This window comes from Haliotis asinina, chromosome 9, assembly GCF_037392515.1.
Source record: "Haliotis asinina isolate JCU_RB_2024 chromosome 9, JCU_Hal_asi_v2, whole genome shotgun sequence".
Classification (NCBI taxonomy): domain Eukaryota; kingdom Metazoa; phylum Mollusca; class Gastropoda; order Lepetellida; family Haliotidae; genus Haliotis; species Haliotis asinina.
Window position 1 is genome coordinate 18,690,472 of NC_090288.1, and position 13,787 is coordinate 18,704,258.

The window sequence follows — 13,787 nt, forward strand, 5'->3', positions numbered from 1 at the left end:
CTATCACAGTTCAGACAGTGTTGATTACAACAAAATTGCCCCCGTCATCATCCATCTGGATTATTCAGCTGATGACACAAGTACCATTGATTACACCTAGCATTCCAAGTCAACACTACATCTGAAGTCATCACCATAACGTAGTTTGACCAGCACACTATGGTACGTGAGCATATCAGTTCTTTTCCTGTCATTAATATATAAGTAAATTTAATATATACCATCACAACACAAAACAATGAAAATACATACAATTAAAAACTAAACAAAGCATTACATTTCGACACTGCTACATTTATCTATAACATACACCGTCAGCAGTGTAACGCTCTTTTACAATTCACCATGCTCAGACTATCATCTCCTGAAATTATTTATGTACGCATGGCATTCAGTATTCTCATATAGTAATCAACTCTCTTATGAGATGACCACTTCCCATGCAGTGCATGAAAATCTCTGTGACTCGGGTCATGTTGTGGTCTGATTCATACAACCATGTACATTGCTGATTTTTTTCAATTTTTTAAGGGTAAACCAGGACTTATCTGATAACAGTCTCCCAAACAACTGTTGTTGTGTATGTGATATATGGTATGAAACACTTTCCTATACATATTATTATAGAATGAGGGCCAAAACCATTTTTGTAGCATTGTTTACATGACTTCAGTTGAATTTGGTTCTGTTCATCCTGTTCATCCCATACAACAGGGGGTGTACTTTATCCACTTCTCCTCAAATACCAGTGCACAAAACTCATTTAGTTTACACGTCTTTTATAGAGATCTAAAGATGTGCATGTCATATTTTGTTTTTTGTATTTATAGGTTCTTTTTATGTTTATAAAGATATTTGAACTTTCTCTCTGATTATAGTGAAATAGGGGATTAAGTCTAAACCACTTCTCCACAAAAACTGCTCAACAGAATCAATTCATTCATTAAGCCCTGGAGCCGCTCCACTGCCCAACACCTGGCACCCCTCGCTGACTGCCTGATTGCTGCGACGAGACTAATTAATGCTAATCATGTCTGATTTCCCTGGCAGGTCTCGGATATGACAGGAAACTGTCTTGTCTCACAAACAAGTACTGATTATTTAATTGTGTCATAAAGATGTAAATGGAAAAGAGGCCGATGTGAATACATAGATTACAGCATTTCAGCATGTTGTAATTTATGACATGTTTCTCTTATACCCCTTTGCCAGTGTGTGCTGTATATTACACCTACGCGGTCTTTGTACGTGCGAGATGAACAAATATACAAATTCCTCCTGTCTCTCTCATAGTATTGACTGAATTATAATATATTATTTATAATAGAGTTTAAGAAGAGGGGGGGACTTGCATTATAATCGTCTACATTTTTTGCCAATACATTGCTCGTGCTTACTGACTATTTCAAGGAAAGTATCAATAGGTGTGTATGTAACATGGAACATTTAGAGATTTATAGTTTGTCACTTTGTTCATCGTAACTTAACGCTGCAAAGATACATCACCATTCATACACATACATACTGAATGATACATTTATCATTACTCGATGCTAAACAAAGCTTCCCGTCATGTGATGGGATAAAATATCCCGAATGTAACGCATTATATCTCACTTACTCATTATACTGGCTGATACTTTGACCAATCGTATCGTGAGAACCTGTCAAAAAGGAAGGGCAAGGTGATGGGGCATGGCCTAAATTTCTGAAGGGCACGTTTGGTCACTCAGATTGGATACACTGATTTTTTATAGTATTGTTGACCAGTGGATATGTTGTGTTTTGGTTGTATATTCTAACTATCATGTAACAATTTGTGTATTGTCTGATATCGTATCGCTATCAAGGTTCACCAGATTGCACCCATTTGTGCATATACAGTACAGAGAATGAAGCGTACGTAGCACCAGCAAGTGGGTTGTCCGACAAAATAACAACACATGTTTTTTTTATGCTTGTCCCGGGACAGTCAGTTCAATAAGGGAGTAGGGGCGTGGCTACGTATAAATTCTACCGGAGACTGTTGTTACAAGACCAAAAGTAGCGCTAAATAATCTTATTACTGTAGTCTGAATGATGATACGCAAGGGTATCAATACCATGATTAATATGCTATCCTGCTTTTACTGATGATGGATCAACAGAATTAGTTGCTACACATGATAATTACAGAGCGGTGTCAAGAAACTTTCAATAGCACATAAAGTAAGGGATTATGTAAGTGTGCCTTTCTTCGCATATGTTTGGATTCTTTGTTTGTAAGACATACTTAAACCAAATGATGTCCCTCTCATATCATTTTGTGAGATTAAATTGTTCAAAACATCTATGTCAATGGCAGTAAAGACGAATTTACGCACATGCCCAATAATCTATGAAAGAATTGTTTTCGCTGATACATTGCTAGTGTATACTGAATATTTTAAGGAAAGTACTAATATGCTAGTCTGTGACTTACATATAACAGATTCACAGTTTGTCGCTTTGGTTAATCTAGATTAACGCAGAAAATATACGTTATCGCACGAACATACATGCATACATATTGTATAATGCTAGTCCTTGCACATACATAAGACAAAAGATCATGGGATGGGCGTCATCAAAGTTCCCGAATAGGTCGTTTTGTATCTCAACTGTTCAATATACTCCCTGATTTGTTATCTATGACCAATCGTATCATGAGATACCTGTCACATTGGAAATGACAAGTGATGGGGCATGGGCTAAATTTCTGAAGAGCACATTCGGTCACTAGACAGCTTGGACACAGATTGACCATTGGTTAGATCGCTGACTAATCGATATGTTAGATTTTGGCTCTATCAACTCTAGCTATCGTGAAAAAGTTTGTGTATCGTGAACATACATAATCGTAAGGATGCCTGAAATGTACACGTAGAGCTAACAAGCACTTTGACAAGTTTATTTTTCTTTGAAGCGCTCAAAGCACTACTTCTGATTATTTTTACCCCGGATAACCCAATCCAACCATTGAGTAGAGGTAGTATTTATTTGCATATACATTTTGTGCACACTACTTGTACATCAAACATAATGGCTTGCTGAACATTTCAATATAATCTGCACATTGTTACGAATGACTATCATAATTCAAGTACATGTATTATAGAGTTAAAAAAAGTAACACAATACTGATTTATTGTGATGTATACACTTGAAGTTGAATCTCCCCAAATATTTATGAAGATGGGGATAGTTATATTTGTTTTGAAAGCAAACGAGGTTCAGAAGATTGACAATGGGCGTGACACCACAAAACAGGTTGTCCAATGATGTAACAGCGCATTAACTTGTTTTACACTTGTCATGGGACAAAAGTTTAACTGGACATGCATTCGGCCAGAGGCTGTTATTCTGAGGTTGAAAGAGGTGTTCACATATCTCCTTTAGTGTTGTCTGATTGAATGATTATACGCATCAATTCCGTAACTGATATATTATCCTCCTTTTACTGACGATGGATCTGATACACGTGATCATTACACTGGATAAGATAATTACAGAGATCAAATACAAACGTTTCTTACACAATGCTTATGTAAATTGCATTGAAAAATCACATTTCAAATAAGCATGAAACAGCTTGAACAAAATACCCCAGTTACCTTTGTATGGTTTATGTGTACTATATATGTATATTATAAGTAGATGCAAGAGTTATCACTTCATATTCGATTATGTATTATTGTCAACTTTAAAAATCTATAGTCAGCAAATGCACAACTGGGCATGCAGAGCAGAGCTTGGTTTGTACTCTCTACTATTCAGAGTAATAAAATCCATGGTTCAGTTCTATAGTCATATTTTACAATCTCCAAAGACCATTTTGAAACATGCTTTTAATGAATCAGTAAAACCTGCCAAACACAAAATTGGATGGTACTATAAATTCATTTGCCTCTTAGATAAGTCGAACATCAAGGAAAGTAATCTAACTTCTTCCTCTGTTCTGAAGGACCTCCAAATTAAATTCACAGTCATGTTCCACTCCTCTGTTCAAGGTATACCAGATTCACTAAATTCAAAGAATAAACTTAGAACCCACAGAAAATTTATATCAGAAATCAAATTTTAACCGTACCTTGAACACTGCAAGATAAAACAAACTATGTCCACTTCACAAAGTTAAGACTGAGTGATCACTGGGTACCTTGAACTAGGTAGGAGAACAAGACCACCAACACCTTTGGAAGATTATCTCTGTTGTCGATGTTTAGTCCTTGAATGTTCAGAAGTAACGTGCTACTTATTTAATTCCCTTTCTTCTCAAAATGTAAAATTTGAAAGTCTTACTACAACAGAAAAAATTAAGCTCATGTTTTGAAATACTCAATCAAATAATATAGAAATAATTTGTTACCACTTGTATAACTTCAAACAAAAATAGAAGATTCCTTGATTGTCCAAGGCCATTATTATGCACATTATATCATATGTCTTGTTACTGTGTTTCATATATATACCTTGCTTATGTAGCATCTATCGTCTAATTGTTATGATAAAGATCATCTATGTTTGTTTCTATATCTTTGTTCTTTTTAAGTTTATATTTGTAGTTTATAGAATATTGCCACTGTTCTTTAATGGAATGCGGGGCAAGTAATCTGGACGAATACACTTGGTTCCTACAAGTAGATACATGCAATACATGCTGACCATGGAGTTAAATCAATACCACTACTATTTAACACATATCATAGAGTGATTTAGTTCAGAAAGAGACCATTATGACATGATTCACACGAGGAGACTGAACTTTTCAATATTTAGACAACAACCTGTTTCTATCTTGTTTCAAATGGAATGTTCTGGAGGGCATTCCCATATATGCAAATTGGGGTCATTTGTCAGGTCGTGGCTCATCTAACACTTATCAAGCAGTAGTGTTAGGTAAGTCTTGTGTGGAGGTGGTGAATGAATGAAACACTTTCATGATTAACTTAATTATGAAATCAAATAACATTGTATTTATGTTTTCTCTTTGTAGTCTTGGAGGAACTGTGCAAACAGCAAGATAAGATTCTAAATGCTGTTCAGGAGAAAGACAGTAACTCATGCAGGATACATGATTTGGAAAAAGATGTAGCCATGGTAAAACATGTTTCTTTATGCGATTCAGCAAAGTAAATCTGTTTTGGAGAAAGGATTTATAACTGGATAAGCTGAAACACATTCATATTCCATTTCAGATTGAAAAAAAAGTGTTTAATGCACATAGTTTAATGATTTAAAGGTCACATGCAACCAAAAAATCAAACATAATCAAAATACAATTATCAATTATTCATGACATATACTATACATTGCTGCTCGTAAAAAATAAATAAACAAAATTATAAGCGTACAATAACGGTTCAAAAGTGCAATATTTTCTATTTGGGCTTACTTCCCTCGAAACGAAGCCCGCGGGAGACCGAACCCAGTCATGGTGGGTGGGGGTGCACTCACGTGTAACAATGGCTTCCGATTGGCTGGTTCATTTGCTGATACGCTGATGGCTCATTGTGTGTACAGAAAGATGATCTGTTTCATGAGCATTTTAGAAGTATGGCGAGTCACAAGAACGTAAGATTCTTTATGGATAACAACTTCTTTTATTGTACTTGATACGTCGTTTCAGTATGGATTTATGTATAGTTGTCAAACAAAATCACATGCATCAGAAGAAGTTGTTATCCATAAAGAATGTGTATAGATATGTTGGGTTTTGTAAACACATGTTCTCTGAATTCGTGTTCGATCCAGTCAAAAATCATCTCCGTAGAGATAATGAACTACTGCGCGGCTGGAAACTGTCATTCGTCCAAGTACAAAGCAGGACTTGAAACTGACAAAGAGTTTGCACCAGTTTCCATTGGATCCATTCATCCGGGAAAAATGAATGTAGTTTGTTTGCAACCCACAGTCATTAAACATGTCATGTGTACAAGTATCACACCTGTCTAATTACATAATGTGGCAGAGACAGGACTCGGGTGCACGAGTCATGAATCAGTTTATTTTGTTTATGGCGTATAGCCTGATAGGTGTCAAATTGCGTGTGGTAAATGATTGAAGGTTTGTACTGCATATTGTCATTAGCAGACAGGCAGGCAGACATATAGGTGTCAATAAAATAGACATTGAGCTTTCTCTGTGACAAAGGTTGCATACCACAATCAACAAGTTTTTTTATGTAATGAGTAGATTATTTACTTGTTTGTGTACACAAGCAAGATTAGACTACTGCTCATGACCTCATACTCCGGGCAGGCATACTGTTTCAAGCTCCACGAACCTATTCACTGCGCATGCGTCATGGGCACAGCGCCGCACAGCTGTTGAAACCACTTTTTCCCTCAGCGTTGGTCGAAATTTAGTGAATTATTTGGACTCCGATTTCGCAGGTTTTTCTTTCATCACATTTTTTTTCAACTTTAAAGGTTGAATTGGCATTTTTGATGATTTGTTTTGGTAAGTGGATACTGAAAGGTATCAAAATCTGCAAAGTTTACGTTGCATGTGACCTTTAAGTTTATCAAGCAAACTGACATAGTTATATAGCAATTACCATAAAAGGCACAGTTGATTAGTATTTCTTCTATCATGCTACAACAAAAAAGCCTTCATTTTTTTTTTCAATTCACTACTAACTACCATTTTTCAACAGAGAGATGCCAAGATTCAATCTTTGGAGAAGATAATTGATGACCAGGAGAAAGATAAGCCAAATAAGATAGTGTGTGCCCTGCAAAAGGAATTCCTGTCTCCAAATCGAAAAGTTGATGAGAAACTGTCAGAGCTGCTGGAGACAACTCGTGACAACCATGAGCAGTACACTCAACAGATCCAGGAGCAGAAACAGCAGCTCGAGCAACAGAAAACAAATTACTCGGACCTCAAGAAAGCTCATCAGGCTCAGACCAAAGACTCAGAAAAGAGGTGAAATAATTGATAATAAGCTTCATTTCAAGGACAAACAATACTAATGAATGATATGAAGCCAATGGAATTAAGGTGAAATGGGTTTATGCTACATTTAGTGCAGTTATGTGTTTTAGGTATGGGCTTTGAGTGCTAGCCCACTGAGATGCTATGGTAAATTTACAATGGATACCTTGTGAGGTAATTTTTAAACTCCACTTGCCATAAGGCAAGTGACCTTAAGAAAGTAACTTATCCTGACTAATTTTCCACTTTTTATGACATGCTCATGATGATGTTATTATGAAAGAATAAATCAACATGGTATTTGGTGTTAATGTTTACTGGTCTATTCATCAAGAAGTGATAAATAGAAAAATAAAGTAACTCTACTTTATTGTCATTGGGAATTTTAATAGCTGCATTTTTAGCAGATATGAAAGGAAATGCAGTTTATGTTTATGTGCAGTTTGAAACTGGAAGTGGAAATTATGTAGTAGCCCACAGACAAGTAAGATACCACTATTTGATTGCCAGAAAAGAAAGATGACTTGTCCTGGGTGTCAGGCAATGAGATATTTTAACCCCTCAATGTTACAAATGAAAACAATTGCCATTTTGAATTCTTACTGAAATATTATGGATAGTTTTAAAAATGTGAATATGATGATGAAATAATAGAAACATTTTTAGAAAATAACTGCATGAATAACATTATGCTCACTATGCCTCAGACTGATGACAGAAGTTTCCAGTTTACGCAAAGACCTCAGGAAAAAGGAGAGTAGTTGTCTTCAAGATATCCTGGAACAGTTGAAGACAGCACAAGAGCAACAGATGGAAGAGCTGGAAAGACATGTATCAAGACTTATAGATAGACTAACAGAAGTATCATATCATCCCAGAGAAGAAGGACTGCAAAGGAAAGAGATACAAGATCTTTTTAAGAAGCACTGGCAATCAGTGGAGAGATTTGTTGAAACTCAGTTTAAGAAACATTTGAAACTACAAGAGCAGCAACTTGAGAATACAGTGGAAAACATTAAAGATGCAACGTGTAGGCATGAACAGGTCAGTAGTTTCTTGTCTCTACCTCAGTTTGAGGAAAAGATGGGTCAGTACCATGAGGATTTTAAAAAGCAGGTTGAAAGTTTGCATGAGAATCATATACAGGAATTACAAAAACTGAGGAATGCAGAGAATCAAAAACAGCAAGAACATAAAACAGCACAGTTCCATGTGCCAACAGATGTTGGGAGAAGATTTAGTTGGGATAAAGAACCAGATGCAAACAAATATGATGGTTTAGATAGACTGAGTACAAATGAGACCTGTGGCTTTCCTAAATCCACTGTTGTATTTGGAAGATGTAATGCAAATGGATCCTTACCAGTTCGAGAATCAGCAATTGTATCTCCCCTAACAGCAAATTTCAAGAAGCTAAATTCCAGATCATTTTTTGCAAAATCAACATTCTCCCCAGTTGCCACTGTTCAGCCTCTGAGAAATGAAACTCAAGCAGTTTCCAGCCTGGTACATACTGAAGATCGACAAACAGAGGCAGTAGTAACTGAGACTGTGACACATATTGAGAAAAAGAAGACAAATAAAAGGAAGAAAAAGAGGTCCAAATTTTCTAAACCCAAGAGATACAAACCTCTGGGATCTGAACACGCATCATCTTCTCAGCATTTTGAAGGAAGAGTACTGAGGCAGAGAAATTCAGCAAATAATCAACAATCTGATACCAACAGGTCAAAAACAACTTTATCCTCAGGAATTGTTTCAGAGACAACACTTAGATCAACCTCAACTTCAAAGACACCTACCAGCCCTGCAGTCCCATCTGTAAATTCTTCAAACAAGAATGCATCAGTGTATGAATTCAGAGATGAAGACAATGGAGACAGAACACAAATGACAAACAAACCTTTCGTTGGCAGCAGGACACAGAGCTATCAATTCAGCTCTCACAAAAATCAACTGATGACCATGGACACAAGGTTTGATAAATTTTCATATGTAAACCCTTTTCTCAAAGTGAATTTTATTACTTGATTGAGAGATACTATGATTATGTTTTACTGAAAAAAGTTCATGAGTACACACAAACAACTTCTATTTATTAAAAAGATTTTGTTAACAGTTGTATATGAAAGTCATTTAATTACAGCAATATACATTTTCCTTTGTAGCCAAGCTCTCAGCTTTCCCAGGCCACTGACATCCCCTTGCACAGAAGTGAGTATTGTACCGGTAATCTTGAACTACCTTAAATTTATCCACATGGAAACATGTATCCCAGTCCTCATTAATCACTATCCAATGAATACTATGATGTGCTGTTACAGTCAACTGACAGCCGTGACTCTTCTCCTTCACTGTCTATAACTGAAGTGGTGGTGAGAAGGAGAATCAAGTGTGACAAGCAAACACCAGATATGAACCTGCATTTTAACACGGGTTAGTTTGTTTGAGGAGGGACAATGGACTAAGACATTATCATTATTTAAGTAATCAAAATGAAATGAACGCTAAAATTCTCATACTCATAATGTTAAAGAGAGTCTCCTTCGTGGCAGAGCAAAGTCAGAGAATGTAAGTTCAAGATTTGTCATGTGCATTCATGATGAAAGCCTCCATTAGTGTGACTACTGAGCAGTAGCCCTCCAGTTGTTTTATGTACCTGCATCGTAGATTCATTTTTATGTATTAATTTATTTTGATCTTTTGTGGTCATTTTAGGAAAGTGACACAGTGAGGATGTAATTTGAATGCACATGATCTCATGGAAACCATTTCTCAAAATGAAAAAATGACACTTCAGTTTCTGTGGAAGTACATATTGAGTGAACATTAATATGCCACATGTGTATCTTGGTTGAACATTAGTTTTCCATGTTTAAAACACAAGTAGATATCATACAGGTATAAATCTTATTACACTTAATGGTCTTGATTAATTCTTTTCCATTGTTCAAGGAGGGTTTGAAACATTCGCAAGCAATCAGCGGCTACCTATCTATGATATACTGAGTACACCAACCATCAGTGCTGATAGTAGGCACAACCCAACATACTGGACATATCAACACAGTTTGGTGAGAATTTCCTTGTTTATACCTCTTTTCGTATTGATATGAAAATCAATCAATTTTATTGGAGCTTACGGGCAAAAAAACATACTATCTATAAATTTCCAGGGTAAAATATGTTAAATTCAACCAGTTTAAGAATATGTTTTAGCTTTTCGTCTGCAGAAATCTAGGTTTACTTATGTCTCTTGTTTTGTATGCAAGGTTAGTTGAGGAAAAGAATAGTTCTGTGATCACATTGAAGATTATTTTACCTAAGTATAGACATGCATTGTCATATGTATATGTCGCTTATTGGATCAGACCAGATTTTTCTAAATTTTCACCATAATGCTGTGCATCAGGCAGCATAGCAATAACTAAATAAGTCTCTTTGCTTGGAGGTTGTATATGTTATGTGCATGGCTATTACTGAATGACATCAAGTCAGACTTCCGGTATGGCTGCGAGAGAGGTAGCGTCAGGCTAGCGTCATTCTTGGCCCAATCTACCCTGATCTTGCAAAACAATGGCTTCAACGGAAAAAAAAGAATAAACCGAAGAAACAAACAACAACCCTAGGCACTGAAATCAACCATATTTCAACATACCTCATCAAGGAAAACCCTACTTTGGACAGTTCAACGAGTCCACCAGTTTCACAGTCAGACAAAATGGCAACATTTGCTGACGGTGAGGTAATTTCGAAAGATTTCCTCACGAAATTGCTCAGAAATCATACAGATGTGATCTGCAGGAAGATAGACCTTGTATCCACAGAAGTATCCAAACTTACCAAACATGTGGAAGATGTTGTGGAATCCTTGGAATTTCAAAATCAACGTATCACACAGGTTGCAGGGGAGATAAATAGTACCAAGGAACTGTTACGGAAAGAAATTAAGGCACTCAACAACAAAGTGGTGTTTACAGAGTTGTATTCAAGGAAGAGAAATTTGTTGATACATGGCATTCCCAATCAGAAAACCGATTTATTGAAGGAAATATGTGAGATTTTCAAGACAGTTCTTCACATCAATGAAAACACAGTGTATGACATGTGCTTCGTGAACTACCATCGTTTCCCGAGAATGCCTGGCTGCAATAATGTGGAAGGTGTCAGTAACTCATCTGTTCCCGTCATTGTAAAATTTGTCTCGATGATTGACAGAGACGGTGTATAGCAAGCTGCATGACGGAATATTCCTCACCTGATTAAAAACAAGTTACGTATTTGCACTGACTTACCTTCCCCTCTCAAACAACTGTGAGGACAATGTGAGGCAAAAGCCTACACCTTACGCTCAAAGAACAAACAACTGCAAACCCATATTAATGAGAAAGGAATCTCTGTATTTCTACAGTACCGACTTGATCCGACTCAAGAATGGAAAAATATCGGTCTTGAAGAAGAGCCTGTTCTATAGATAAATGATGCATATCAGTGTAGCAGAAAAAAACACCCCTTCGCCTGGAAATTGTATTATTCAAATATTTTTCTACTACTACAGCTACTGGACAAATTATGAAAACTACAAACACTGTGTGATAATGTACTTCAATTTGTGAAACTCTTTCATCTGGGTTTGTATTTGACTGTATCCTGGCGGGCCCCTTGAGGTCACGTGTATGGACATATTTGGTATACAAGCATCACACCACAACGTTCATTGGTTACTTTTAATCACGTGTCTATCCTTAAAAGGAATGTGTAAACAAACATGGCTGATGTGACGTGTACAGCTCCTTGACGTCCATCGTTTGAAATGATTATTTGCATGTTTCAGTGGAATGTCTTGCTAGAAGGATAAAACTAGGGATTATGTGAACATTTATTTGCAAAACGGTTTAATATAACAAACATTTCTGACTTGTTAACACGTGGTCAAGACCACCACTTTCAGGTCACTTGTATGGACATATTTGGAACACTCTTCCATTGGCTACTACTAATCACGTGTCTATCATGTGTTTACCCTTATAGGGAATGTGTAAACAAACATGGCTGATATTTCGCGTACAGCTCCTCAAGATACTTTTCTTCATTTTGTTTCAAATTGCCATTCATGCCATTTATCATTTATCAGTGTATATTCAAACACTTGGGGCTTGGGCTACGGTAATCAAGGTGTGATGCCATGCTTGAAGTTTCGAGTTTCTGTGGTTTTTTTTGTTTATTCAATGTACCATGTGTGTATGTGTGTGGAATGAATGGAAATAGTCTTTTGTATGTTTCTCAAGACCTTTTCGTTCAGGGTTTGAATATATTTCACAATGGCTAGTTTAGCTTTTAGCTGCTGTTCTATTAACTGCAGAGGACTCCAAGACACTGCTAAAAGAAAACATGTATTCAATTTTTTAAGATCTGAACATTACTCTTTTTATCTTTTACAAGATACCCACTTTGTTAAAGATGAAGAACCAATCATAAGAGCGCAATGGGGATTTGATTGTTATTTTAACTCTAAAAACGTTCAGTCAGCGGGTGTTGCTATTTTGTGTAACAAAAATGTGGACTATAAAATTCACAATATTATCAATGATGATAATGGAAATTACATTATTCTTGACATTACAATTTGTTGCCGACGGGAATTTAGTTTTAAATGATTCACTTGATGTTGATAATTATTGCAACTTGAACAATCCAAAAGCAAGAGACAAAGTCTTAGAAATGATTGGTAACCTGAACTTGGTTGATGTTTGGAGAGATTTCAACCCTGATTGCAAACACTTCACTTGGAGTAGAAAGTCTCCTTTAAAACAGGCAAGACTTGAATATTTCCTAGTTTCTGAAGGCTTATGTTCCCATGTACAGTAGCTGAGGCGAAAATAAGAGCGGTTTACAGAACTTATAACTCTGTAGTTGATATTAGCATTTCATTTCAGAATTCTGAAAAACATAACACTTATTGGAAATTTGACACTTCTTTGCTAAGAGACAAGGAGTATGTTGAGTTAGTTAAGGATACACTATACACTTTAGAGGGTTAAATGCTAGTATGCTGACAGTCAGGATGAGGTAAGTCAATCAAAAATGTCTCCGACAAGGAAATTCAATTCAATATTAATAATCAACTCTTCTTTGAAGTTTTGTTAATGGAAATACGAGGGAAAAGCATTTCTTATTCCTGTTTCAAAAAAAAGGATAGAGAGAATAAAGAATTAAATCTCATCAAGGAAATAGAAACAATAGAGAAAGTCTGCAAAGATTGACTTCAATGCTTTAGAGGAGGAACGTAATGAGTAGGAAAACATAAAGAAATACAAAATGGCTGGTGTAAATGTAAGGTCAAGAACAAGATGGATAATGGAAGGGGAAAAGGTTAGCAAGTACTTTTGTAATCTAGAAAAACAGAATTTTGTCAGTAAATATATCTCACAGCAGGAGTTAAAAAATGGGTCAATTTTAGAAAACCAAAGTGAAATTCTTGCTGAGGCTGCTCATTTTTACAAGAATCTGTATGCCAGTGGAGAGGACTGTGTGGAGGTTTGTGATCTTGATTCTGTGTTAGATAGGGAAACTGTACCAACTCTGGAGCCAGATGAAGGACAGAAAATGGAAGATTTATTAACTTAGATGAGTTATTAAAAGCTATAAAACTTTGCCTAATGGGAAGAGTCCAGGATCTGATGGTTTTCCTACAGAATTTTATAAATTCTTTTGGAAAGACATAGGTCATTTTCTCTTAAGATCTCTAAATTATGTTCTCTCCTCTGGTTAATTATCTGTTTCACAGAAGCATGGCGTTATCGTTTGTATTCCTAAAGGTGATAAACCGA

The 13,787-nt window shown here is 36.1% G+C and overlaps 1 pseudogene; it reads left to right on the plus strand.

The window, feature by feature from the left end:
- LOC137297156 (synaptonemal complex protein 1-like) overlaps positions 1-13,787 on the plus strand; it is a 36,418-nt pseudogene that overhangs the window by 19,665 nt on the left and 2,966 nt on the right.